The sequence below is a fragment of the Fukomys damarensis genome, unplaced genomic scaffold (genome assembly GCF_012274545.1).
Source record: "Fukomys damarensis isolate Sample0158 unplaced genomic scaffold, DMR_v1.0_HiC HiC_scaffold_10, whole genome shotgun sequence".
NCBI lineage: Eukaryota > Metazoa > Chordata > Mammalia > Rodentia > Bathyergidae > Fukomys > Fukomys damarensis.
In genome coordinates this window covers 8,059,288-8,065,675 of record NW_022900922.1, presented here as the reverse complement: position 1 = coordinate 8,065,675, position 6,388 = coordinate 8,059,288, and positions in this window count along the sequence as shown.

The window sequence follows — 6,388 nt, the reverse complement described above, 5'->3', positions numbered from 1 at the left end:
TGCAACCTTGTCTCAAAAAAACAAACAAACAAAAAAGAATTGTTGGGTCTGGGATTTAGCACAGTGGTGCCATGACTGCCTGGCAAGCAGAAGATCCTGAGTTTGATCCCCAGTACCAAAAAAGAAAGAATTGTGCCACTTTCTACAAATATATAGCTTCCTATACAAAGAGACTTTTGTTTATTAGCTCCTTAGCAGCAGTCTGGCTGAATGACACAACAACACATAATTCATCTTAGCATGGTGCCACAGCAAGCAGAAGGGAGCCCGTGACTGCAGGGGTGGAGTACGAGTGATGACAGGTGAGGTCTGGAGGGCTTCTGTCTGCCTACCTCTGCTTGTACCTGAGTGGTGGTACTTTTTTCTGTTTTGTTTTGTTTTGTTTTTTTCAGACAGGGTCTCACTATGTAGGTGAGACTGACCTGGAACTCACTATGTAGCCCAGGCTGGTCTCGAACTCACAGCGACCCTCCTGCCTCAGCCTCCCGAGTGCTGGGATTACAGGCGTGCACCACCACACCCAGCCCGAGTGGTACTTCGGAAGGCATTCCCAGGTTGGTAGCTGACACTGAGCCTGAGTGGGTTAAAACTAAATGCTTAATGGTGATACTAATGGTATCATGGCTCCTGTTGGGTATAGTGGCCTGGGACTGGTGTTTTCAATTTAGATCCAATCTAGAAGTTCCTACTATTAGAATAAGTGGACTATATAACATGTTGCTACAGCATAGCAGAATGCAGGGCAGGGAACTTTGAAGTGGTTAGATTATAGAAAAATATCTGGAAATACACAACTGAAAGTGATTTTCATCCCTTTAATGAGGAGTTAATGGCAGGTATTTTGCAACACTGACTGGAAGGAAGAAAGCTGCTTTAGGACTTCCATTAATGGTGGTGGTGCTGTGAGGATTACAATAATTAAACTACATGAAGCAAGTGCATGTTTTCTAAACTGTTCCTTAAGTATCAGCTCTTCATTAGGTTCAATTCCGATTTTTCAATTTTTTCTCACATTGTGATTTTTCCAGCCCTTTTTCAAATGTCATCTATATTTTGCCAAAGCAGAAGCTTTTACCAGGACTCTTACTACTGTGATATGGGGAAGAATCTCCGTGCATGTATTCAGAGAGCACTTGAAACCAGCTACTGTTAAGTAAGAAACACAGTCTAAATTTCAGGAAACTGATGCCCACAGAGATTAAATCACTTAGTCCCACCCACACAGCAGCCAAGTCGCCACAAAACTGTGTGTGAAATGATTGTACACAGTCATTGTCCAAACTGGCCACATACAGCTTAGAAGCTTATAATCTAAAAAGATGAAAGCATTTGGTTTATTAATTTTGGTGAGATGTCAAATCAGAAGAACAACATCCATAAACTTCATGAGATAACAAAAATATATCTGAGTAGGTTGGTACAAGAGGTAGGACACAGCCTGTAGCTTTGGTTATATTCTGCAAGGGGCCAGTAATTCAAAAGAAGTGAACACTTACTTTTTTAAAAGCAAGAAGAGCCAGGCACAGAGGTGTACATCTGTAGTCCCAGATATTCAGGAGGCTGAGGCAAAGGATCCATTGAGCCCAGATGTTCGAGGCTAGTTTAAGCAATAGACCAAGACCTTGTTTTTTAAAAAAAGAGGGTGGGGTGAGATTAAAAGTTAAAGAAAGGCCAGGAGGTCAAACTAGTCACAACATCAGTTCGTAGACTGAGGAAAAGGTTATTTAGAGACTTCCAAGCAACCGCGAAGCATTCTATTTCTACATAAGACTAGTATAAAATACACATTTACTAAGAGCTAGTTAGGCTGATGATTCTGCAGCTAGATCTCATCCTGATAAATATATAAGAGGCAGAGAAAAGTAGCTGGGGGGAAAAAAAAGTGATGCAGTTTCTGGTTGTCCTTGGTTCTTCTCTCCAAGATCATTAGTGTCGTCCCTAAGCCTTGGCATTATATGGTATTAGAGAGAACATTTGATTGTCCTTTCTGAAGTTTTGTTTTGAGGGCTCACCGCTGTGTCACACTGAGTCTTCTTTCTTTTTTTGCTTTGGTACCGGGGATTGAACTCAGGTCCTCGAGCTTGTGAGGCAGGCAGCGGAACCACTGAGCTAAATCCCCAGTCCCTACACTGAGTTCTCTATAGAGACATGCCAAATGAGCTACCGAGAGCTGCTCTGTTAGGTTGCTGTTACAGCGTTGGATTTCTTCATTGAGCTGGCAGTTGTCACCACCAGTACTTTGTCATGGCGAGGAGATTGTACAGCAATAGAAGAGCCCCATGGGAGAGTAAACAACTTACTGGTCATGGATTTACTCATCATGTTCCAAGGGCCTCCTCTCTTACAGATGGCATGGGGGGGTGGTGTCCAGGCTGCTAGGAGCTCATGGTCTGGCTATGAGGTTCAATATGCTAAGTGCAGGCTTTCATAGATACAGGCTGAGTGGCTCTAGAGTACAGGGTAGTGACCATGCACACTAAGTAAATACGTAGCAGACTTCATGGACCCAGGACAAAGGTTGGGATGGGGCATTTATCAGACAGTAAGGGGACTGCATAGTACTTCTCTGCTGCAGACAAGGCACGACTGCTACATCAAAGAACCTATCTTACTGAGACAATCACTAAAAACTTCACTGAAAAATCTAAACACAACCTGTTCTGATTGATTTTTAACATATCTCTCCATGTTCTGGCCACAAGTAATTGCTTTTAATTAGCTACATTTAAAAAAAATAGTATTATTATTTTTGTACTGTAGTTAAGAGCTTCCAGAAGTTACATAGACTAGATTTTTAACAGTTTAGCATTCATAACTACCATTTATCACTATTTCAAGGAAGCAGCCATACTGTAGAATTAAAAAAAAAATCTTCCAGGATTTGTGCCCTATTATTCATATTGAGGTGTCATAAAATATTTCCCATCTCCCTAAATCTGATCTGTTTCCTCAAGTTAGATAGAGTTCAGCTTCAGGAAGGGTAGATATTTCTCCAAAACAGTCTTTTGGTTATTGGCATAAACCCAGGCTTCTGATGGCCATTTGTGTTTGAACTCCTTCAAAACTACAAAGAATGAAACTAACACGATACAAACATCAAACAAACTCCCAACATATCAAAGATCTAACACTTGGGATTTAAAAACAAAAAAAGGTGGTCAAAAGTTAGACAATATGGGAAATGAATGTGGTTGCACATGGCTAATCAAACATAACACTTTTTCCATCAAAGTCTGGAAGAGCTGGTTTGAAAGGGCAAACACTAGAGTCATTCGCCAACAAAGCCACAAAGGTAAACAGGAGAGCTACGAGGTCATGGTTCCATGAAGAGTGACTCCGCATAACACTATCGCAGGTAGCACACTCCCACCCAAAGCACAGCTGCTCCAGGGAGAACCCACGAAGATTAGAAGTCAAAACAATTTTTTTGGTTTTATTTTTCTCTATATACATTTGCTTTCCCTGAGACTTTTCTTCTTTTTACCTCTTCATGGTTGCTCCAGACAACATTGAGCTTCCTAAAACAGTACCTTTGTAATAAGCATTAATCTAGGAAAATGTGTTCCAGTTTTACTCACAAATACCAGGTTTCTGTGACTTCAGCCCATTACTATCTGTGTGATCTCAAATGGGTTCATTTTTGTGAGCCTCGGGTTCATTGTGCATAAACTGAGAATAAAAATTTAAAAGAATTGATATGTGTTATGTATATATACTAACTCCGCCCAATAAATGTAAACATTATATACTGTAAACATATACTAATAAAAATAAAAATGAGCTGGGGTGGTGGTGCATGCCTGTAATCCCAGCACTCAGGAGGCTGAGGCAAGAGGACTGCCATGAATTTAAGGCAGCTTGGGCTACATAGTGAGTTCAAGGCCATCCTGAACTACATAGTGTGTTTTTTCAAAAAAAAAAAAAGCAATAAAATAAATAAAAAAGAAAAATATATATAATGAAAAAAACCTCTCTTGAAGGATTAGCAGTAAACTATGTAAAGCAAAGTGCCTGGCAGTACACTATCATCTATAAATCATGGCTATCATCTACATTCTTGTCTCAGACCATTGGAATGATGCCAGGTTACTAGTTACATCTCCTACAGCCATTAACCACAACTGTGATCTGTCTGGTGTCTAGAAAGCAAAAAGAGATATAGTTTCCCTCAACTGTAAAATATTATATCAGCATATAGCTCAAGGGTTGATGAGAAGATTAAATGAGTTAATGTGCGTAAAATGCTTGGAATTCAAACTGGCACACAACATATACTCAACAACAGTTAGCTATTATTGCTGCTGTTCTGCAAATACTTGACTCTCCTACCCCGCTATTAAAGGGCTTGGGAACAGGCATGACATCTCACAACAACTAGGGAGACGGCGTGGAAGGTGGGGTGAGGCCGGGGGTCGGGAGACTCAGGGTCTGGGATCACTCCTTAACCAGGAATGTGAGCTTCACCCTCTTTGCTCCCTGGGGCAAGCTCTTTCTTTGTCCAGTGGTGCTGGTCATCAATGACATAAACAGCACACAAAAATGTCTATGCATCAGATGTGACTATTAGTGTAGACTATGTGACATTTAAACTGGAACTACCTACAAGTTATTCTTATGGTTTATAGGTTTCCAAACTGTCGGGGGGGACCAAATATATTAATTAAAAATGGGTTACAATACAGTTGCCAGCTTATGTAATTGTTTAAATTAATGCTCTTAATTTAATTGAATTATTAGCATCCATTTGAGGTATCCCACTCTCACGTATCCTCTGAGGGCAGAAATAATTTCGACCTTGTTTTTACTGATGGCTTCTAAGTGCTTAAAACACTGCCAATGAGAAGCTGGAATTTAATAAATATCAGCCAGATTGAAGTTACAATGTATGAACTAGTCAAAGGGTATGTTCCTGGAGTCTCACTGTTCTTTTCTTAGCAACAAGAGCACAGGCCCTATGTAGTTTTTCACATGCAAAGCTTGAGACTTAAGGAAATGAAAGAAATGCTATTTTCTTACATGTAATACAGAATGACTTTGAGGCATCTCCATGGAGTGACAAATGGTTTGGATGCACAGGGATCACAACTGTCATCGTTAGAGGGTGAATGTACAAAAATCAAGGCAGTACAAGGTAGATAATGGAGAGAAACCCAGCAGATGTGGCCTGAAGTTAGGAAAATTCAGGCCTGTCATTTAATTTTTGAACTCACTTTCAAATCTGCAACACGAGATCACTGAAGACTGCATCTTTTATGTGCGAAAGTGGCCTACCGCTGCCACATGCTCAGTAGAAAGGAATCGGTCTCAAGAATTTAGATCCAAGGATCAGTTATAGGTTATGTGAATAATGTTGAGTTTATTTTTAAATACAAATCCGGTATGGCTGGAAAATACCAATGGCTCGAGAGATATTGTTGAATTGAAATGTGGAAGCACTATGTAAACAACTTCTGCCTGAGACTTTGGAATAACTGGCACTTCCTTTCTAGAACCCCAGAGCTGACCAGAAACTTGTTCTGAGCTTGTTTTCTCCCGAGCAGAGTGAATTACCTGTGTCCAGGTACCACCTGCTGCCCTAATAACATCAGCACAAAATGTTGGTGCTTTATATCTCCTGGGTGTGTCTAGTGACACTGGGTGTGTTTTAAATACTTATAATTCTTTGAAACATTCAGTCACCCTTAAACTGGCATTTTACAGGCTAAGCATCAATGTAATAGAGTATCGATGGAAGAGAAAATAATAATTTTGATTGATACTTATTTTTATTTTGTTTTAAATTTTTATTACTCTAAATATTTATTACAAATGTCACAAATAGGGCCAGGGATTTAGCTCAGCAGTGCCGTGCCTGCCTTACAAGTGCAAGGTCCTGAAAAAAAAAGACACCAAACCCCCCCAAAAAAGTCACAAATATATTAATGAAATAAAATTCATTAAAAAACAAAACAAAACAAATACAGTGAGCAAGTGAGAAAAACAAGAAAAGCCTGGCTTCAGTGTTATACCTTATCTCTTGTGCCCATTAAACTTGTGACAAAATAACAGTCAAACTTCAATCCAATAGTTTTGTTATTAAGATTAAATTAGACATTAATGTTTTCTTCCAAAAACATAAATTAAATCACCTCTCAATGCATTAACAATGAGGTAGGCCAAAAAAATTAAAAAATAAAATAAAAACATGTAAGTTGAACTTTTTTTTTCTTCTGCAGGTGCAGATAGTGGTAAAAACTTGTTGCACTTCTAGGTTTAAACAAAAATTAAATCTTTAACTGAAGCAGCGCTAACACTGTGACATAATAAAGTTCTGGCTATTATACACAGTGCACACATTTTGCTTACCCCTTTTCTCCTTCCCTACCCCTCCTCTCCCCTCCCCTCCCTC